The sequence below is a fragment of the Sapajus apella genome, unplaced genomic scaffold (genome assembly GCF_009761245.1).
Source record: "Sapajus apella isolate SASKATOON/1434 unplaced genomic scaffold, GSC_monkey_1.0 scaffold94, whole genome shotgun sequence".
In the NCBI taxonomy this organism is placed as follows: domain Eukaryota; kingdom Metazoa; phylum Chordata; class Mammalia; order Primates; family Cebidae; genus Sapajus; species Sapajus apella.
Genome location: NW_022437034.1, coordinates 2,452,277 through 2,475,521, shown reverse-complemented (window position 1 = coordinate 2,475,521; position 23,245 = coordinate 2,452,277).

The following is a 23,245-nucleotide window of genomic DNA, read 5'->3' as shown; positions in this document are numbered from 1 at the left end:
AAGTGCTGGCATTATAGGCGTGAGCCACTGTGCCTGGCTAGGACAGCCATTTTCTTATTGGTCTGGGATCCAGCTGCCCGGCACCGAGAACGCCTACCTCGGCATGCTTGCACACATAGGACGTTTATTTTCCCCGCTTGCTTTCCCTCCATAAAGGCGTGGGGCATAAGAGGGGGTTCCAGGAGAGTCTTCCTACTGGGGAAAGCAGGCACAGAGAAGACAAGTGACTCTCCCAAGGCCACCCAGCGGTCTAGCTCTGTAGCCCCTAGAAACTGTCTTGTATAGAATTTCGCCCTCTAGATGTTCTCCTTGTGATAAGGACCAAGTCAAAGATGATTTCAAGGACTGATTAAAATCCTGTGCCATGAGAAGGATCCAGAGAAACTGAGAACAGAGAGAAATGTAACAGCCAAAGCAAGCTGATCTGATTCCTCCCTAGGCCTATGGAAGGAGGATGTGGCCCCAGCCTCGTCATCCCTTGAGCAAATCTGGGTTGGACTGGGGAGTTCTGAGCAGACCTGGCAGCCTGGGGTGGGCCCTGCATGCAGGTGGCCGAGCCCAGACATTTTGAGACAGGAACTAGGCTCATATTGTACCGGCCTGTGTCTTCCTTCTGTGGCATCAGAGCTGACAGTTCTGACGGGTGTCACGTTTGAGGAGCTATCCCGGCTTTGCGCTCCCCTGGGCGCCCCCTGCCTGCACAAGCCAGAGGAAGCTTGCAGAGGCCTGAGCCCCTGACGCCTGCCCTGGGCCTGCCCGCACAGACATTAGGCCATGGGAAGGGAGCAGGGAAGGGTGGGCGATGTCTGCTTTTCATGCCTGGCTGGTCAGAGGACTTCCCTGGGCACCAGAGGGTGGGGGTGGGGGACACAGCAGCCTAGAAACAGAACTCCAACTCACACATCTTAGTCACACACTCTAGGCAGCTTGAATAAAATACGCTTAAAGCCTTAGAATCATAGCACCTTTTTTTTTTCTAATGTTGAGGTGAGCCTGGGGTACTCCAGAAGCACACAGATGGAGTCCTACTCACTCTTGGGGAGCAGGAAGACCTCCCAGGGCACTTACATCCGAGTCGCTTACGGGATCGTGCAGATTCTAATGCTACCTTCAGGCCAGCATTCAAGATCTTCCGCACTGCCAGTAGAAACATAATGCAAGTCACATACGTAATGTTTTTAATCTGAAGGTATTAAGAAATACTTTAATGAGGAAATAGTTTCAACATGTGACAAATCTTCTAAAGCATAAAAAAGACACGAGCACTCTGCACACATTTTATCAGGCCAGCAGGAGATTGACCACAAAATCTGTCAAGGACAAGAGGAGAAAGAAAATTCACGGATGAATCTTAATTGTAAGCATACATGTGAAACCTTAGGAAAAGATGAACAAAGAAAAGCTAAGTTAAAAAGAAGGTGTAAAATAATAAAGAGTAGAAGCAAACAAAATCAGAACCAGACAAACAAAGCACAAAATTCACAAAGTCAAAAGGAAAACGTCAAGAAACACGTAACTATACTTATTAGCAAAAAAGAGAATACCTACCACCAAAGTTAGAATTTAAAGAGGTATTACCAATGTAGGTTTTATAGATATTAAAATGAATCAGACATGTAATATTAAATTTCCTAGTGGCTACATTAAACAAGCAAAAAGAGTTAAGGTGGAAGTTATTTTGGTATATTTAACTTGATATGGCCCACATATTAATATTTCAACATGTAATCAATATAAACATTATTATTACGTTCTTTTTATACTAAGTCTTTGAAACTGCATGTGTATATTTACACTTAGGGCAAATCTCAATTTGGAGGCTAAATTTGCTTAACATTTTTTTTCCAAGACAAGATCTCTTTCTGTTGCTGAGGCTGGAGTGCAATGGTGTGAGCATGGCTCACTGCAGCCTCAAACTCCTGTGCTCAAGGGATCCTCCCACTTCAGCCCCCTAGAGTAGCTGGGGATCACAGGCACACATCACCATGCCCAGCTAATTAGAAAAAAAAAAAATGTGTCAAGACAGGATCTCGCCATGTTGCCCAGGCTGGTCTCAAACTCCTGGGCTCAAACAATCCTCCTGCCTTGGCCTCCCAAAGTCCTAGGATCACAGGTGTGAGCCACCATACCTGGCTAGATGCTAAATTTCCATCTTTAGAAATGCGTGATGCATGTTTAGATTTCATAAATTTTACAGCAAAAAACAGTACACACATTGTTCCAAACGTATTAAAAAGTTTTTTCTTCTTCTTCTTTTTTTGAGACCGAGTTTCGCTGTTGTTACCCAGGCTGGAGAGCAATGGCGCGATCTCGGCTCACCGCAACCTCCGCCTCCTGGGTTCAAGCAATTCTCCTGCCTTAGCCTCCCGAGTAGCTGGGATTACAGGCACGCGCCACCATGCCCAGCTAATTTTTGTATTTTTAGTAGAGACGGGGTTTCACCATGTTGACCAGATGGTCTCGATCTCTTGACCTCGTGATCCACCCGCTTCGGCCTCCCAAAGTGCTGGGATTACAGGCGTGAGCCACCGCGCCCGGCCTTGAAAAGTTTTCTAGTAACTGACTCAGGTATTGGTTTTAAAACTTAAGTAAATTAAAATTAAAGTTCAGGCCCTCAGTGACCAGCTACACGGCAAGGGCTCGGCAGCCACTGTGGCCTCGGCTACTGCACTGGATAGTGCAGACAACCCCAGGATCTTACATTTGCCTCCGGCTGCAGCGCGCTGCTCCCCTTTCCTCCTGCCTCTCCGGAGCCCCCTGGTCACTGCCTTCCTGTCTCTCCACAGACCACTCCCCAGAATGCCCAGTCCTCATCCACACCTCTAGGCCCCGCCCCTTCTCAGGCCCCACCTCTTTCAGGAATTCTCTTAAAGGACCGAAGGAGGGGCTCCCACCCACACTCCAATCTCTGAGCCTGCTTTTCATACATACAGGAGGGGACTGGAGTAGCGGGGCATCCCCACCCTGACAGTCTCTGCCTCTCACTGTGCCTCTATCACTTCCTGACCCTATAGCTTGTGAGGACGGCCTGTCACCAAATGGGAAGTTGGCAGCCGAGCAGGTGCAAGACCCTCCCTTCCCTTCCCCAGATATCTTCCCATGCCCCCTCACCCTCCTGGCGCTATGCCCAGGCATTCAGGGAGGCAGATAAGTCATGATGCTCTGGGCACTGATGCCGTTGCCCTCCCTGACCCCCTTCTCTGGGGCTTTTCAGGCCTTGCCGTGGGAGGGGGACAGGCCCACAGCCTTGTTCCCCTTCTTCAGAGAGCTGAACTCAGGGGCAGAAAAGGAGCTGCCAGGGAGTCACAGGAGGGTGGGTCGAATGCACCAGAGCTTGCCCAGAGCAGGAATGGTAACCGCTCCAGGAGGGTCCCTGCCTCCACTCAAACCCTGAGCCTCCCAAGAATTCTGAGCCTCCGTTTTCCCATCTGCCCATTGAGATCTCCTAAGTCTTTAAAGGTGATGGCCTTTGAGAGGACAGCGGGATGAGCTTGCCAAATTTAGCACACCCCTGGGCCGCCTCTGTTGACCCCTAGGCCGCCTCCATTGACCCCTGGAGCACTTGCACAGCCACACCCTGGGCCTGTTGTTCTAGATGCTGAGTTCCGCCCAGCAGGGCTCTGCAGCGCCCTAGCCCCATGAGGGCCACACATCACCTCCTGCTCCTCTCCTGCCAGTTCCCCACAAAAGAAAGGCTAGTTTTCTCTGTCCTTCAATTTCTTTCCCTTGGGAGACTTTTTGCCCCATCCTGTCCTATGAGCTCAATCATTGAATGGATTGATGTTTCCACCTCCTTTGAGGAAACACTCACTCCATCTTCTGTGGCTCCTGCCAGCCAATATCTCTTCAAACCAATCTTTCTGCAGTTTGCATTGCAAAAACAATAGATATGTTACATTTCCAAATTGTACAGGTCTATCCCATCCCAGGTACATTCCTGTGTCTGTCCCATTTCTTCCTCTCAGAAAAGAGCTACATACCCCTGTCAAGATGAGGAAATGGAGACACTCAGCACAGTTCCTGGCATACAGCAGGGGCTTGGGCTGTCAAAGAAGTCACAGATGAACAGTAGGTCAGAGGGCCCTCTCTTTAGCATGGGTCCTTTAGGGCACAGAGTGGAAATGTGATAGAAGAATCCAGAAAGGTATCTGACATAATTGTCGGTTGTTGTTTTTGAGACAGAGTCTCACTCTGTTGCCCTGGCGGGGTGCAGTGGCACAATCTGAGCTCACTGCAACCTCTGCCTCCTAGGTTGAAGTGATTCTTGTGTCACAGACTCCTGAGTAGCTGGGATTACAGGCATGCACCACCATACCCTGCTGATTTTTCTAATTTTCATAGAGATGGGGTTTCACCATGTTGGCCAGGCTGGTCTTGAACTCCTGGCCTCAAGCAATCCACCTGTCTTGGCCTCCCAAAGCATTGGAATTATAGGTGTGAGCCACCACACTTAGCCCTGATATAATTGTTGAATGAATGAGCAAATCTTCCCAGATACAGTTCTGCAAAGAAGCCCTGGGCCATGGTCCATGGTGACCACCGGCCAGTAGTTGGCAAAAAACAGGGTTTTGTCATGTTGCCCAGGCTGATCGCAAACTCCTGGATTCAAATGATCCACACGCCTCAGACTCCCAAAGTGCTAACGTTCCAGGGGTGAGCCACCACGCCTGGCTCATGTTTAGTTTTTTTTTTTTGAAGTTTTACTTATTATGGGTAGAAAAATAAATAACCTATAATCTCATCACTTTCTTTTGGGATTATGTAAAACAAGATGAGTTAACATCCTCCTGGCCAGGCTTTACCCAGTCACTGCAGATAACCAACCTCTTAGCCTCTGTTAACAGTTTGGAGGAATGTTTCTCAATCATATCCTAAGATTATAGAGGCAGGTCAATTTCTATCAAGATAATGAAAATATCTATTTTTAAAAACAAAAATAGGTATATATGGGGCCAGGTGCAATGGCTCAATCTGTAATCCCAGCACTTTGGGAGGCTGAGGTGGGCAGATCACCTGAGGTCCTGAGTTCAAGACCAACCTAGCCAACACGGTGAAACCTTGTCTCTACTAGGTGTGGTGGTGGGTGCCTGTAGTCCTAACTACTGGGAAGGCTGAGGCAGGAGAATCGCTTGAACCCGGGAGGCAGAGGTTGCAGTAAGCCGAGATTGTGCCATTACACTCCAGTCTGGGCAACAGAGTGGAAAAAAAAATAGGTAAATGGATTTTTTTTTTTTGCAGCCAGCTTTCTCAAGTTGAAGTGCTGGTTTTATGTTGGTGTACAACTTGCTTTTCCACTTACTATAACATTGATGCTATTCTAAGTCAATGTTATAAAATCTGCACCCTCTTTTCAATGCCTGCATGGCAGTTTATAGAATTGGAGTCACCATAATTTGGTCAGCCAGTCATCCATCAGTGGGTATTTGAGTTGTTTTTGGGCGTGGGGTGTGGGTATGAACATAAGCAATGCCTCAAGGCCATCTAGGCCAGGTGGCTTTGCCATCTTTTGGCTGCATATGGTGCTCTTGCCACCAGCTTTTTTTATAAATCCCTGGGGAGCTGAGGCCTGACTAATGAGAGTGTGCAGGAGGCAATGCTTTTGCCCACTGCTGGGGAGGTGGCAGGCAGTGTGCAGGGTAGTGGTAGAGACTATATCTCCTGTCATGGGCGCTGGCTCCCTCCTGCCCTCCTCACCCTAATCTTTCCAGGAGAGAACCAGGAGTGGGCAGGCATAGGAAAATCTTACCTGGAGCTTGAGGATGAACTTAAAGCTGCATCCTTGTGTGGTCCCAGTCTGGGAAGAAGAATTAATCCAGGGAAACCTGGTACCAAGAGACGGAGATGGTTTTCCAGGAGGCAGAGGGAGTGCTAGGAATGGCTTATGAGGGTCCCTTCTGTGGTACTAGCCAGGCCCTGACCCCGCTCCAGCCCAGCTGCTGTGGCAGACAGAGCTGAGCTTGGAAGGTGGCTTGGACTGACCCCTGGTCCCTGAGGAGCCAAAGGAGAAGCCGCCAGGCTTGGCAGAGAGACTGGGGGGAGTCCCACCCTCAATCCCACAGCTACCACTGTGGACTTGGTCTAGGTAGAGAGAGGAGGCCACACCATAGTGACATCCCTCCCACTCCCCCCACTCCATAGGAGGGGAGTAAATATTGGGTCGGTGGCCTTCTTTCTCCTCCTCCCCTCTGCTGGGAGGATGGCCCTGGGGTTGCCAAGGAATTGGAGAGGGGATAGGTTAGAAGCATCTAGGGACTTGGGAGGAAGAGAGAGATTATTAAAAATGTAATTTGTTATGTGTGTTTTTTTCTGATTACAAAAGCAATGCATATTCATTGTAGAAAATTTGGAAAATAGAGATAAGCACAAAAAGCAAATAAAACCCTCTCGTAACCTCCCCATTCAGGGCCAGCCACTCATCTAGCCCATGTGATGGTTAAGAACACAGGCTCAGGGCCTGACTACTGGCTTGAATCCCAGTTCTGCCACTAACTAGCTGTGTGACCCTGGACAAGTGCCTTCACCCCTGTACTTCCGAGAATAATAATGGTATCTCTCTCCTGGCACTGCTGTGGGGGCTACGTGAAATGCCTGAAGTTCTTGGCTCACGTGCCCAAGAGTGTTAGCCATGGTTATGATAATCAACTCCCTCTCCATCTCCACCTGATGGCTAGCAGTTTTCTCAAACGTTTTTTGTTTTGTTCAAGACAGAGTCACTCTGTCACCCAGGCTGGAGTGCAGTGGCATGATCTTACTTCATTGCAAACTCCACCTCCCAGGTTCATGGATTCCCCTGCCTCAACCCTGAGTAGCTGGGATTACAGGAACCTGCCACCACCCCTGCTAATTTTTTTTTTTTTTTTGTATTTTTAGTAGAGATGGGGTTTTACCAAGTTAGCCAGGCTAGTGTTGAAATCCTGGCTTCAAGTGATCCGCCCGCCTCAGCCTCCTAAAGTGCTGGGATTACAGGTGTGAGCCACGGCACCTGGCCGGGGTTCTCAAACTTAACCTAGCTACAACAGGACTCCTGGTGCCATCCATTAGCCACCCAAAACGTTTGCCCTTGAGCTTTCTTCTCTCTTGGAAAAAGGTACCCCCAGTACCTGGATGTCCGGGCACTTGAGGTTGCCCTTGAGGCTTCTTTGGGTTTCAACCCACCCACCAGAAGTCTTCCAGGTCAGGGAGGAAGGATAGGGGAAGGAGAAAGACGGAAGATGAGCCAGAGAGGGAAAGAAGTGGAGGGAAGAGATGTTGGCACCCGGGAAAGGAGAAGTCGAGGAAAGAGCAAGCAACAAGAGATAAACACTCTCGTATACCATCCTTCTGGGCGGTGAGCAGGTGCAGACCTCTCCCTGCACCTCCTGCCTGCCTGCCCTAGCCCATCACAGCCATGCTCACAGGCACAGTGCAGGATCTGGCCCCAGCCCCCCTCAGCCTAGGCCACAGCCTGCCACTGTCTCCGTCCTGTCAATAATTCATTGCCTTCAGGGTACACTAACTATCAGTAATGCAGACAATAATGCTCTCCAGCTCTCTGCACAATCACGTTACTCCTGATATACACAGGGCTGGGGCCTGGCTCCAACCCTGCTCACTGTTCCTCCCCTAGGAGGACCACCAGTGGCTCAGGAGAAGAGCTGGGCTGGCCCAGCGGGAGAGTGTCAGGAAGGGTGGCCATCTGTGTCCCACCCCACAGAACTGCCTCTTCCAAGCCCTGGGGAGAGGCCAGGTTGCATGGTCCCCCAGGAAGGGTCCATTTTTTCCTGCCTCTCAGTTCTAATAAACTAGGAGACAGGGGGTGCCCCAAATCCCACCCAGTGGGTAACTGCCAGTTTATTGAGTTCTAATCCCACCACCTCACTTGCTAAATTTCCTAATCCATATGAGACAGCTAACCCCCTCCCCTGACTTCACAACTGGCTTGGAAAGGTGGGGCAGCACTTTGCAAGCCAGCACTGTCAGGACTGATGGCTGGGGATGGTGACTCTTGCCATCTGGGCAGCACCAGATAGGCCTCATCTGGAGGGGCACCTGAGGGTCTGGCCTCCACTCTCCACACCTGTGGCTGGGACCCTCCTGTAATTGTTAGCTGGTTCTTTTCCATGTTTCATCTGTTTTCTATTCCACATCACCCTTGCTACCTCCTTCTCACATTTGAGCTTGGGATTTTAGCCCTGCCTGTCCAGCTGGGCTTAGCAAAGGATACTAAGAAAAGAACGGTTATACGAAGAATGCAAACCTTTTCAAATTATTAGGCACAAGGCTGGGTGCAGTGGCTCCTGTGGCAGGTGGATCACCTGACGTGAGGCATTTGAGACCAGCCTGACCAATATGGTGAAACGCCATCTCTACTAAAAATACAAAAATTAGCCGGGCGTGGTGGTGGGCTCCTGTAATCCCTGCTACTCCCAGGAGGCTGAGACAGGAGAATTGCTTGAACCTGGGAGGCAGAGATTGCAGTGAGCCAAGATCAGGCCACTGCCCTCCAGCCTGGGCGACAGAGGGAGACTTCATCTCAAAAATCCCAGCAAGAGGCCGGGAGCAGTGGCTCACACCTATCATCCCAGCACTTTGAGGGGTAGAGGCAGGAGAATCACCTGAGGTTGGGAGTTCGAGACCAGCCTGACCAAGATGGAGAAACCCCCATCTCTACTAAAAATAGAAGAAATTAGCCGGGCGTGGTGGTGCATACCTGTAATTTCAACTACTTGGCAGGCTGAGACAGGAGAACTGCTTGAACCTGGGAGGCAGAGGTTGCAGTGAGCTGAGATCGTGCCACTGCACTACAGCCTGGGCGACAGAGCAAAACAAAACAAAAACAAAAAGCTAGGCATGGAGAGGCACTAAAATGAGGCAGCAACCACGCCCTACTTCCCTGTTTTCAGCTATGCGTTCATCTGTTGAAATGGCTTGCTGTTGCCACAAGTAACTATGAATTAACCTAAAAATGCCTCACTGGACACTACATCCCACACCCTATAGCTTAGCGTATAGCCAATCACTAATCAAGTTATGTCTGTAAACCAATGGGAATGCCTGACAACTTTGTATCAGCCCACTCCCTGTTCTTATTCTTTTGCCTTTAAAAACCTGCCTGTAAGAAAGGTGAAATGGAGCTCATAACCAAGGTTCCTTGGGTCTGAGTCTTCCAGGCAGCTGTCCTCATTTTGGCTCAAGTAAACTCTTTAAATCACATTCTGTGCTTTAGCTTCTTCCTTTTACATTGTCCTTGCTTCTGGCTCCAGCTCTCCCCTTTGCAAAGCATGCTTCTGTACATTGCGTATTCCTGGGCAGGCAGGAATTTGGCCCCCGGGGCTCAGAGATGCTGACCTGCTTGCCCAAGGCCACACAGGGAATTGTCAATGGCTGTGAAGGGGCAGGCATCTGGGGTCCCCTTCCTTTCTCACAGGTCCACCGATACATACCCTACACCTGTATTCTGTAACAGAAGGGGCTGCAAGGCCCAAGCCCTTTTATGTCACGTGATGAAAGTAGACTCTAGGAGGGAGGGAAGAGGCAGGAAGAAGCACAGGCTGCCATGGCTGGTACTCAGCTTTGAGCATGTCATGTCCTTCTTTGGGGACCTTCAATGGCTCCCTGTCAACCATGAAAAAAAGCCTGACACCTCAGTTTTGTAAGGAAGGTCTTTGGGAAAACTGGCTCAAGCCACCCTCCCACCCCGCCTCTCACTCCTCCCCTCCAGCAGTCACATCATGGGGTGCTTTACCTTTCTCGGACCCCTGCTGGGGTTGCACAGCCCCTTCTGGGCTTCTGGAAGACTCTTTTCTCCCAATCTAGATCAGTGGCTCTCCAACCAACCAAGGGTTCTGCACAGAGAACCCCTTGATTCTGCTTCAGCCCTGGGCTGGAGCCTGGACATCAGCATCTTGACCTGGGCACTTGGTAGCCGATAAGCAGATAAATGATGAAAACAGACCCAGCCCTCACAGCCTCACAGTCTGCCTTAGAAGTAGCCTCGCCGGAGTAGCAGAGAGTTTTAAAAAGCTTGATTTTGCATCTCATTTAAATATCACCCCATATCAAAATATCTCAGACCACATACATAAATACACCTACTATGTACCCATGAACATTTTTTTAAAGTAAAAAAATATATATCACTCTGCCCCTGTGAAAGCTGGTGTGGGTGTTTTCCAGAGCTGGGGAGATTCCTTGTCCCTCACCAGGTCTGGAGCTGGAAAGAATCACAGGGGTCACAGAAGAGGCTCCCCAGGGCTCTCACCGGTACATTCACCCCCTGCATGCTTGACCACTGCTTCCCTGTCACTCTCCCACCAGGCTGCAAACTCTTCCAGAGCAAAGGGCCGCATCTTTTACCTCTACCTCTTAGCATCAAGCACGGTACTTGACACACACATAACACTCAATAACAAATGTTGCCTGAACTCATCAAAAAGATGGTCCAGTCTCAGCACTCTGAGGCAAGACAAAATTCAAGGAGCGCAAGTGACTGACAGTGTCCCCAAAGGCGTTGGTGGCAGAGCTGGGCCTAGAACTCAGCTCCTGGATTTCTAGGATGTGCATCAGGCTCCCACAGCCCCTTCTGCCCTGCTTCTCCCACCTGCCAGGACCCTAATCCAGGAAGCAAACAACCAGCACTGCCTTCCCATTCCCAAGAGGCAGCAGGACACCCTGGGGTTTCCGTAGGTTCTAGGGACCCCAAAGCCCTTCAAAACCAAGGAAGGCCACTCAACTTAGCCAATCCCAAGGAATCAACCCCAAAGTACTAAAGCTATTCCCATGAGCCCAGCTCCACCTGTGCCTTCATTAAAGCGGCGGCACTGGCCCTTTCCATCTCTGGAGGCTCTAGAACAGTGGTTCTCAATGTCTGGGCTGCAGACTAGCAATACTGGAACCACCTGGGAACATATTTGAAATGAAAATTCTCCAGGTCTAGCCCAGACTTACTGATTCAGAAACTCCGGGGATGAGGCCCAGCAATCTTGTTTTAACAAGCCCTCCAGCGGATTCTGATGCCCGCTAAAGGTTTGAAACACCTGATCTAGAAGAAGACGCAGGACCTGGGCCCTATAAAAACCTTCGTGTAGTGAGCCACCTGGCTGGGCAGACGGATGCAGGGGCTGCTTACTCCAGCTACTTCCTCAGCTGTCTAAATTCTAGGCCGGAGCGGGCCTCTGATGGAAGGCTGATGTAGTCTGTATCTGGATGAAGCCAGTTAGCCTCTTAGGCCAAGACCCACCGGCAGGAACGGACTGGCTTGGGAGGTGGTCATACCTGCTGCATCTGGAGGGGACCCCTGTCTCTAGGAGAACTGTGAGGCTCCACCATCATGCATGCTGCTGGCCGACGGGGGTGAAGTTCTGACTGAAGGCTTTGTCCCCCAGGCCTGGGGCTCTGGCTGGAGGGGCTGGGCCTAGGGCTGTCTCTCCAGGTGACACCCCCACTCTGGGCGGAGAGCATGGCTGGAGGCTGCGATGTCCTTGACTTGGGTCTGGGAGAAGGACTGTGGAAGCTCTGAAAAACCAGCCTGCCTTCAGCATGGGGTTATCTAGTGGCTAGGGCTTGGGGGAGGTGGCTGCTTGCTGGTTCCCCATGGGGCCTGACGGTTTGTGGGTCCTGGGAGCCTCCCTGAGAGGAGGAAGTTCTGAAGCACCCCTGCTTGGGGAAGATTAAGTAGATGTGGCGTTCAGCCAGGCAGCCACTAGGGAGAAAGGACCGGGGATGAGACATTTCTAGAGTGCAGCTTTGCGTCCCTGCTACCTGACGAAGGGTGAAGTGGGAGGGAATGGGGAGCTGGTGCTTGGGCAGCCTCTGGTCTGGGCTAGAAAGAAACCTGATGTTTGCTGTGGAGTGGGTGACGGAAAGGGAACCCCAGAGGTGGGCACAGCTGTTTCCGTTCAGTCCTGGGCTCTGGGTTCCTCAGCTGAGTGGATTTTGGGTAGTTGGGTGGCTCTCTAGGAAAAGGGGCAAGGTCTTGGCTTTTCTCATAGCAATGAGGCCCTTAGGCCCTGCCTCTAGCCCCTGGGAGGGCTGCCCCCAGCTGCTGCCTCCGCTGTTTGGGAAGTGTAGCAAGCAGGATCATGGAAGAGGTCACTGCTAGACCTGGACTCTTGTACTTTGGGCCCGGCTGTGGAACTGAGGGCTTGCTTGAGCAGAGCTGGGTTCTAGAAAGGAGACTAGAGTCTTGAAGCAGCAGCTTGGCTGGCTGGGAAGCCAGGGGCCAGGTGCTATGAAATCCCTCGGCAGCCTCTGCAGCACCTGACCCCCTGGGATCAGAGTCTGGCTTGGGCTGGTGGCGCAGGAAGGAGCTAGCGGGTAAAAGCTCAATGCTGGTGTGGGCAATACGAGCTTGGTTCGCTCCTAACCTCTCACTTTGGCTTAAACTTGTCTTCCTCTGGGATGTTGTCTACTGTTCCATGGTGCCTGTGGGGATAGGCCAGACCCCAATCCTTGAAGGACTCCTGAGTGCAGGAAGTTGCAGGGGCATGAGCCCTGGGGGAGGGCACCCAGGTGCTGGGGACAGGTTAATCATCCCTTATCACCCCGCACAGTGACCTCCTAGGGCAAGGCCTCCTAGGACAAGGATGACTAGGATGGGGTCCTACTCAGCTCAAGGCCTCTGGTCTAGCAGGGTGGCAGAGAAAGAGGGGGGGACAGACACTGGCCCAGCACTGAGGGGACAAGGCGGCCTGCTGAGCCATGAGGAGGTGGTCAACAGAAGCATGGGACGCAGGTGGGAAGCAGTGAGGGTGTTAATGTCTCCCTTGCCATGGAAAGAAGCTGGGCTGTGACGAAGACTGGACCCAGGGCTGAGGAGGCTGGTGCCTGTCCACGAGGGAGGCGGGGTGAGCCAGGTGTGACGAATAAGGGGCTGAAGTGGGGCTGGCACCAATTAATTGGCAGCAGCTGGTTAAGTGGCTGTGGAACAGCCTTAACGTGGGCTGCCCTGGTTGCCCCACAACGTCCTACAGCTGAGCTTTGTGGGCCAGACGGCTCTGCTCAGACTACTGTCCCCACTGCTGCAGCTGTTATGGGTGGGGGGAGGTGTGGCTGGGGTACATCCTCTCCCCATGATGGGGCCTGTCTCTACTGTCCCCTGGGAACCTGTTCTTGTCTCTGCTGCTCTCATGGGAGGCAGTGTCCCCAGGCAGGGGCACCTCTGTATACCCCGAGAGCAGCCTCTCCTGGCTCTAGCCTTTGGAAGGCTGCTTTCTCCAAAGAGCCTTGGCTCTACCCAGGGCCACTGACCTCAATGGTCTGCTTTTTGTTCCTTTGCCTTTTGTCTGCCTTTCTTCAACTTCTTTCTCTTCATAGAAAAAGTGTAAGAATGTTGGAGCCAACTCCCCTAGGGAATGGGGTTTCCTGGTCTCCCCTCTGTGGGCCTTTCCACCACTCTACCTTCAATCTCCCTAAGCCTTGGGACGTCCCCCGCAGATGGATCTTCTGAGACCCCTCGCCTCTGGATGCTGGTATGCCCATCCTCTGCCTCCGCTGTCCTGCTTGCATGACCTCTGCCCTCCCCTTCTGGGAGGTTTCATCGATCCCGACCTCGGTGAGCTACCCGGCTCCTTGGTTGGATCAGTCCTCGCAGCAGCTGTATCCTTCATTCTAACTACTCATGCCTAATCTAGTATTTCTAATATCCTTAATACCCTTGGCCTGTTTCAATACTTGGCCTCTGGAACCTGATGAGGTAAATAATGTGAACTAGTTGCACTCCTTCTGACTCGTAATCCCTCTTCGGGGGTGGGGGAGTGTTGGCCACTGTCTAGCAATGCCTATGGGTGGGGTGGGGGTGTGGTGGGGAAAAATGAGCCCTAAGGTCGAGCACCCAGGGGTGCCAGCAAGGTGGCTAATACTGCTCTCCTCCCCACAAAATGACTTTGTAGGGCAAGTCCTCTGCTTTGCTTTTACTGGGCAGAAGCAGTGCTAGGAAGCGTCAGCCTGTGACTGCAGCCCTGGGAAGAGAGTGGGAGGTGGGAGGTTTCCCTGCCTGGGAACTGGAACACAACCCCCCCCATCTGTCTCTTCTTAGCGTGGGATTTATTTTTTTCCTCTTGTGAACTTGCATAGAGAATGAAGCTGAGGACTCTGCTTGGTCCTGATTTCAGTCCTGAAGACACCTGGCCCGGAGGTAGTTTCCTGCAGGTATGAGGCAGGCCCTGTCTCAGTGTCATGAGAGCAGCAGGAACAGAACTCAAATACCTCGGGCCCCTAATCTTCCACAGCTATGCCAGGCTGCTTCCTGCCCCAGGACAGAGCCAGCCCCCTGGCACAAAGTCAAAACCACGCCTACACCACACGGGACACTTCCAGCCTCTTTCCTCCAGTTTGTTCTCCTAGTTTCTCTTGGCTTGATCCTGGTGGAGGGATCAAGTTAACAACTGGAGTCAACCTCCTTATTTCCCAAAGCTTTAAAGTACTTGTCGGTTACAGCGTTGTGCTGATTTACTTCATTTTTTTGGTACTCCTAGTGTATAGAAGCAAACTGAGTACTTGATAAAATGGACCCAGGAAAGCCATGATGAAACTTCTGAATCCATGCTGTTCTTAAAACTGGTTTTTCAAGCTGTGTGTTCTTCAAAGCCCTTGCCTTCCCTGCCTCCTTGCCAGGGCTGTCTACCCTTGGTTGTCCTCCAGTCTTTCCTTGCCTGGTTTACTTTTTCTTCCAATATCTTCCTAAGTCACCCTCTGGAAGAGCTGTGAGTTCATCCAGACCCACTCCTGGGATCATCTGCCAGATACAAAGACTTGCTGACAGGTATCGGGCCAACGTACAGACCAGAGAGAGCTGTACTACAGAAACTCACCTGTGCCACCAGGCCCAACTCTCTCGGGAAAGATCCCAAGTCATTTGCAAGATCCAGAGTACTTAAGGGTGGGCTTTCCTGTTGCAAGCCTCCTGGAGTCTCCTGTCAGACCTGCTGACCTGTCACAGCAGCTCCCATTTCTGGGATAGGAAGTGATTCTGGTAACTGGCCACAGAATATGCAGCTTGTCGGCCTCAACCAGGGACTGCTGTGCTCAAGCAAGGCTTCTTTCCACCTTGGTTTTGTATAGCACTTTCCTCTGAATCTCAAGTTTTCTTCTGACTTTCGCCTTTCCTGTGTACTTCATTCCCACTGCTGACCTGCCATTCCATCTAGAATTACCTGCCTTCTCACTAAAGAATTTCCCTCAGCGTTAAGTATGACTCTGCTGGTAGCATCCTAAGCTTTTGTCTGTCTAGCTCATATCAATTTCTAAAGGGGATTTTTTTTTTTGTCGGATATAGAGCTCTGGGCTCTCCCTCACCACTGTTTAGACAGTTACCGTCTTCTGGCTTCTGGTGAGTTTGAGAGATCAGCCACGATCCAGTGTTTCTTCCTGGCTGTTCCTAGGATTTCTATCTCGGTGGTCATCCAAACTGACATGGCCTATCTTTTATTAACCTACTTGGTTTGAGGTTTGGACTTCTTGGGTCTCTGGGTTTGTGTCTTAGTTGGAAAACTCTTGGTCACGCCCTTCAAACTTTTGTCCCACTCGTTCTTCCTTTTGAGCTGGACTTGACTGACCAGGCTATCTGCTGTGCTCCTTTCGGTGCAGAGCAGTAGCTTGTGGGAAGTGACTGCAGGCGTGAAGGCAGCCTCTGACCCTGGTTCTTGCTGAGAGTGTCTCTTTGAGGATGACAGAGGGCTAGCCTCTCCCTAAGCCATGCTTCGGCTGTGATACTAGGGCAAGTTTGGGGCTGCCGTGAAGCTCAGCTTTGTGTTCAGAGCTGCTCTGCCACTGGAGTGGGACTGTTGGTCCAGGAGGGTGCCCCAGCTGGGAGGGCATGGAGGGAAACACAAGGTCAAGGCCCGAGTCCAGTGTCTCTGGAGACCATAGAAAATGGCTCACATATCTGCTTGTCTTGGTTTTTCTAGAGAACAGGTAGGGTAGAACAGAAGTCTGTATGCCTGGTGGAACTCAGCCTCACAAGGAAGGGAAAAGTTAGCACCAGCTCAACCAGACTTCATAGGCTTCTTACTGGGCATGTTTAGGGAAGGGGTCAGACCATGGCAGCTGTGACTGGGATCAGAAGTCCCTGGATCAATTCAGGGTCTCTCTCTACTCATGAATGTCCCTAGTCCCCACCTGGGAGTATCTAGGCCAGCCTTCTAGATCAGGTTATGTCAAAGACAAGCCCTCCTCACACCATTGACATACTGTTTCTTGCTCTTAATAGCTAGAGGAAGACTTTAACTTCTTAGCTAAAAAGGCTGGGCTTATTTAATCTCCAAAGGCACTGATACTTCCTAATTCTTACCTTGTTTCTCTTGAATCTTCCACTTTAAGAATTCATAGCTTTTACAGTCAGATCATAGGTGAGCTGAGATGCTGCCTTTCTGACAAAGGCAGATTCCTGTTGCAAAGTACAAGGGTCAGCTAGGGAAGAAGGCCAGGTTAAAGTCCCCCAGCTAAGACTTGTGGCACCATTCTTGGTGACCCTTGGCCATCTAGCCCTCTCTTGCTTTAAGAGGGGCCCTGGGCAATAGTGTGAGGTGTCTCTGGGCCTGTCTCGGGCTAAGTTTCACAGTAGGCCCAAGCTGGCCCTAGTGTCACAGCCAGAGCGTGGCTCAGGGAGAGGCTAGCTATCTTTCTCCAGAAGACAGGCTCAGCAAGAACCAGGGCAGGGCTTGAGGGCATCTTGGTAGAGTAACAGGTATACTTAGGAGTAACTTTAATGGCCTTGGAAGGCACCTAAGCCTTCCCAACCTCATCTCAGAGGAGGATGCCTCACTGGGCTGAGAAAGCTAGGTGGCAGTTCTGAACCTGCTTCAGAGTAGGAGGCCTTACAAAGGGTTCTGTTCCTCCTTCCAAAGATAAGAAAGCTGGCAGAAAATAGCCCAGCCCCGGCCAAAGTGGGAGACCAGGGTTTGGCTCCCAGTGGGAAACCAAGCTGGCTCCCAGGTCTGGCAGGAAAGGCAGTGATGTGTGGAAAAGGAGAAGGCTCTAGAGTTCTGCCTCTAGGCAGCGGACGGGATTTGGCAATGCCTTGGATGAAGAACCTAACCTACAGGGGGTCCAGGAACACTAAGTGTGGGGGGAGAGACTAACTCTGAACACCTGCTAGAAGTTGGGAAGCCAAGCCCACCTGTCAGGAACCGTGATCAGACTTTAATTTCTCTGCACTTTAGTTTGGGAACCCTTTCTTGCCATCGTTGCAAGCTCACAGATTCTTCCCTTGGGGGGTGTCCAGTCTACTGATCCCATCAAAAGCATTCTTCAGCCAAGAATCTGAATTCTAGCATTTCCTCCGTCCTTTCTTATAGCTTCCATCTATTTATATGGTCCATCTGCCTTTGTATGTTGCCTCTTTTAAATTCCTTATCTGATAACTTTAAGATCTATCCTGAGTTTTGTAATACTTTTCTCACGTCTCTTAGCGTAAGCTGTAACATTCTATGAGCTGGGTTAAATATTAGCCGTAGGGGCAAGAGACCAGCTTCCTCTGTCCTGCCTCTGAATCTTCCTAGGAACCCCTTTAGTAGGATCTGTATCTTGGGGCTCACTTGTAAACCACTGGTACTCTAGAGCCCTATTGAGGTGGTTGGGAGTAGGTGAGGAAAGACACCATAGTCTTCTATCTAAACTTCTGTCCAAACTTCTGTCTACCCTTTCCCTTGTGAAATGGGAAGGCTGGAGGGGGCTGAAGCGAACTAGCCTTCTCTGAGAAGGCTCCAGTAATAGGGGTTCCTCAGAAAACGGCTTCATAATGGAGAATGGTCTGAGCACATTTTAAAATAATCACTATCTGTCCTGGCCCACAACCCTGAAGGCCTGAAATAGGGTTTTCCTCTAACCCTCTTCATAACCTGTTAGGGCTCCCAGAGGCAGAACCCACAAATTTTATAAGCCACCTACATTATGGCCCCGGGAATTCCTCACTCAAACTGGTTCAGCAGCCCCACCTCCAGCAACCTGTCAGTTACCATTCAAGTGTCTTTTGTAAGCTATTAGCTCTAGCAGCTTCTGCAGAAGTCAGTCTTTGTGGAAAGTCCACATACTTGCCTGTCTCAATTTCTGGGTGGCAGTATGTCCTATGACCACACCCTTAAGAGAGATTGCTTGCTCTGCGTTCTCGTTGGTAAGGGAGTGATCTCGAAGTTGTCAGCATGTTGGGGCTAATTTCCATCTAAGCCTTTCTCTGTTCAGAGGGTCGCAGAACATCCCTGCAGTGTTCCCATCATGAACCGCTTAGGTCTCATATAGCAGGACTGTCAGCTCTCTAGGCTGTGACTTTGGGTCTCTGGGGAGTGGGGGGCCTTTCCTTGAAGTCTGAGACAAACCCATAGCTTAATCACCTATGGCCCTGTTACAGAAGCTAGTGCAGTAAGAGATGTTCTTGCCTCGCACCTAACCCATGTCCTAAGATGGGCCCAATCTTGGGTGTGGCATGCTGACAATACTGGGGCTATGATAGCGCTCACCTGGCTCACATATGAAGAAGAGTTTCCATGTCAGGAAACCCAAGCTGAGATAATCAGATGTTGTCTGAAGTTGGGAAGCCAAGCCCACCTGTCAGAAATCCTAGTCAGATTTTGATTTCTCTGTGCACTTTAGTTTGGGAATCTTCTGTTGCTCATGGATCATGTTGCTTGGAATCATTTCAAGCTCACGGATTCTTCCCTTGGTGGTATCCAGTCTACTGATCCCATCAAAAGCATTCTGTCCCCGCCAAACCTCCTGAGAGGCCTTGGATAGGTCCTTGTACCTAAGATTTTAAAATCTGGGACTAGAATCCCCCAGGTCAGTGAAGGGAAGAATGGTTTTCTAGATTGAATGGAGTTGGCTTCCTCAGCTTAGTGTCTTCCGAGGACCCGGTGTTCCCTGCTGATCCCAACTTCCTGTGCTCTGGGTGAGGCACCAAGCAACATGACCTCAAACCAACTTCAAGTACTTGGCGACTTGACAGCAGGTGACTTTGTAAATAGGTATGGGGCCATCTGTTGCCCATGCCATATATGGATTTGCTTTGAGATTCTGGATTCTCGGGTCCAACTGGTATGGTCTTAGATGAGTCTAGCTATTTTATTAAAACTTGAAGTTATTCTAGACTCCTGTAGGAATGTCAGGAATGTATGGCCATCATGAGAACCTCAAATACCAGACGACCAATTTCAGACACTGCGTGGTACTAGAAAGCTAGGCCTGGGTCTATAAAGCTTAGGCTCAGCCTTGGTGGGTTTTCCTCCAGGTTCAGTGAAAAGGGCTGGTCAGGTCTGGTCACAGGCTACCCTAGCAGCAGGACTGCTGAAGTCTGTCCTTAATACCTTGGAGCAGTGAGGGACTGCTGCCCCATTCTGGTGTTCCTGCGGGTATTAGAAGCTCATGGGTTGTGGGGTGGTGAGGAGAGATGAAATCTGTGCTGGGAAGAGTTCTCTGGACTAACAGTGACGCTTTCCCTGCCCTTACAAGGCTGAGGTGGCATGGCTCAGTTCCAGTCTACCTGCTGTGGGTTGAGTTCCCTGGCAAGCAGACTCGGATAGAGGTCAACATGCATAAGGTTTACTGGGGCATGTTCTTGGGACTAATGCCTATTGAAGAAAAGGGATGTAGGATTCGACATGGAGGCTGACTTGAGATGTGGTCTCAACTGAAGCCTTGGCCACCTTGCTGGGGTGCTCTGAAAGTAGAACACCCATCTTCAGAGCTGCCCCAACTTGGGGCAAAAGGATTAGGCATTGCTAATACCATGTGGATCCTTCTATAATTGTGGGTGCAGTGGCTCTCCTCTAAGGCAGTTCCCAAGGGGGACTGATACTAGAGCTTTGTACTGGTGGCTAGGTTAAGCCCCACTCCTGAGGAAGGATCTAGAAGCCTATCAGTGTCCAATATGCTTCCTAGTCTACCCCATAGTAGAATGTGAAGACCTTGAAGAATCTGTCTGGGACATCACAGAATGACTGTAATGGGGCTCTTCCGATGCCGTCTTGCCTTTTCCCAACATCTTCATCCCCATTCACCTCTTCCCTGGGGCGCTGTGCTCTGCCATGCTTAGACTGGGGAGTGGCCGATTGGTAGTGTGCTTATCTTTGTAAATGGCACATTCCTACTGCTTCTAGTTAAGCACTTCTGAGACTCAGCCACATTGCTGCTACATAAGTCTAGGCAACCACTTATGGCACACTCTGCCATTTGGTGCAGATACTTGTGCTTGTCTGGCTATGCTGTGAAGAGCTGAGATCCTTTAAATGTCTCCTATGGGCCAGGCACAGTGCTTACACCTATAATCCTGGCACATTGGATGGCCGAGGTGGGACGACTGCTTGAGCCCAGGAGCTCAAGACCTGGGCAAAAGGTGAAACCCTGTCTCTACCAAGAAATACAAAAATTAGCCAGGTGTGGTAGCATGCATCTGTAGTCCGAGCTACTTGGAGGGCTAAGGTGGATCACCTAAGTCCAGGGAGGTCGAGGCAGCAGTGATCTGCGTTCATGCCATGGCACGCCAGCTTGGGTGACAGAGACCCTGTCTCAACCTCTTAGGTACTTATGAGGTAGAGGTGTCTGCTTCTCCATGGAATCACCGGGGCAGAGCCATACTCAAGGTCACTAAGCACAACTCCAAGCTGAAGGCATTTGTATTCCTTCCACACCTCCACTAGAACATAGACTTCCTAACTTGATAGGGTAAATGATTACCACACCTGTAGTTCTGACTGGTAGAACAACATGTACTTCACTTGTAAGTCACTTGTCTTTCTCTTTTCTGAACTACCTGTTGATACACTTAATATTACTGGAATTTTAATCTCACTTTGTAGGTATTCCCTATATCTTCTAGATACTGCCTGCCTTCTGTGTTATCTGACAGATCTTCCCATCAAATTCTGATATGACCAGAAGGGAACAAAGCTAAACCCTTGTTCTATCTTTTCATTCCCTTGTCATGACTTTAGTGTTGAAGGATTTCTTAACCTCAGGGTCAAACTAATAGCCTGAACTTCCTCATATGGAAACTTCAAACACATACAAAAGTAGAACATTCTAGCTTCTGAAATCCTAACTCTTAGGAGCAAAAGCTAGCTTACAAACTTCTATATGAACATCATGTGGTTTTTATTCCCTATGGGAGAAAAAGTCAGATTCTGTTTAAACCAGAGCCTTTTGTACAGAATCTGTAGCAGTTTTTTCCATCGGGGAGAACTAGAATGTCTCTAACCCATAAATCTGGGTTTAGAAGCCACACCCAAAGGAAAACAAGGGTGAGAAAAGGCTCTGTAAATTCTGGGAACCCTGGAGTGGCCATTGTCTTGAAGTCCCTTGGGATTAACTGGCTGAAGACTCTTCTGTAATTCCCAGCTTGTTCTTGTGCTCCAGCCCTCATCAGTAGCCCTCACCAGACAAGGTCAGGACTAGGCCAGTGGCAGGACTCCATAGCTTGATAGCTAGCAATCAGATACAGACAAAGGGAATTGAAGCTATTGGAACTTTGATCCTTTTCAAAGCACCTGTAGGCTTCTATGACTTGGATCTAAGGACAAAGAAGAGACTGGCTACCAGCCTTTTGAGCTCTGACTCCCCCATCTGGGAAGTCCAGCCTAGGCTGAAAATGTGGGCTCCTGTGGGGCCAGGCAGAGGTGTGCTATGGGATCCAAAGGCCTTGGGAGGGCAGGGCCTCCCGCATGTTGGAGTGCCATGGCTTGCTTTCACCTAGCTGGGTAGGCTTGGGCTTACGCCTTATTTTCTCACTTTTCATTTAACTTGACAGTCCTTAAACCAGATACTATCTTGAATTGTAAACAGATTCTTGATGCCAGCAAGTTCCGGGTAAAATAATGGAACCATGTCAAATGACACAGGGCTTCCAGCTCTGCCCTCAGATCAGTGGTGACTGAGGTACCTTCTCAGCTTCAGCTTAGCTGGTGGGAGGGCTGCCTTTTCTGCTTGGCCGGTCAGGAGTTTCTGTAGGCATCCTATTTGCCTCAACTGTGGTTCTAACTTGCTCTAGAACTTGCAGGTATTAGGATGGAAAGATCCTCTATTAGCTTCTGACTATAACACCCCAAATGCTCCAGCTGAACACTGGCCCTCTCATCTTGTTGCTGACTGTGAGACCCGTATCCAGTGTCTTACAGATGTTGCCAGAGTTTGCCAGAATCTGACGCATTTCAAATAGGTCACAGAAACACGTACTTAGCCAATCTAAAATGTCTTTGGGCTATGTTTTTTGAGCTTGAAGAACTTATTTAGGCATCTTAGGCCTGTGCAAGAGTTAGATTTCTAGGAGATAATTCAACATGGTATAGGACTTAGATGCACTCCATCTGCAGTGAAGAACACATAGATCTGACTCTTCAAAAAGCTTACTGTTGGAGACTATACAGTGTCCAAAGAGCTAACAAATCAGGTCTCGTATAGTAAAAACAGGCTTATGTCCTATCTTATTCTTTAATCAATTTCTATGAATGCAGTAGGCTATAAACCTCTAGTCTACAGAGCGACCAGAAAGAAGGGTAAAAAGCTCAGTCTTCAAGCCACCCAGGCCATAAGTATCAAGACAAAATATCAAGCCCCGGGAATGTTTGGTTTTCTTCTAGATGTACCTAGTGATTGAAAGCGAATATGTTATAGCTCCCACCTCTTGACCAGCACTGCCAGCTCAAGTGAGCTAATCTTGTAAGTAATAAGCCTTTGAAATGAGCACATAAACTTAAGATACAGTTCCAGTGAGGAAGGCTGCAGGGGCTGTGATGTGGTGGTACCTCTGCTGCTTGTGTGCTTGTTCATATGCAGTCATCCATAACCCGTTTAGTGACTGAATCCTTCCTTCACTTTGGAAGTGCTTGAGGAGCAGCTTAGAGGAGTCACCAGAGACCACTTGAAAAGCAAATGAAGGCCACCGAATCGAGTAAGTGTGATGTCTGGGCATGCAACTCCTTCCAGCCTGAATTAGCTTTTGTCATTTTTTTTCTCATCAGTTAAAATCAAAGGCAGACTGTCTAGATTTGCATTTGAAGATATGACTATACAACATCCTGCCTGCCTGAGTTTGGGTGAGATCTTGTACTACTTTCATTTAGAGAAAGTGAAAATTAGATAATATAAATTTAATGAAATACACTGCTATCATAGAACAGGCTGGGAGCTTTATAGGTCTTTCCCTGCCTCTTAAAATAGCGGTCAGCAAGCCTTGACTACAAAGAGCCAGATAGTTACTATCTTAGGTACTGTGAACAAGAGACAAAATTGGAGCTAATATAGAAGAACTTATGGGAACTTCAAGACTTCCACTGACAAAATC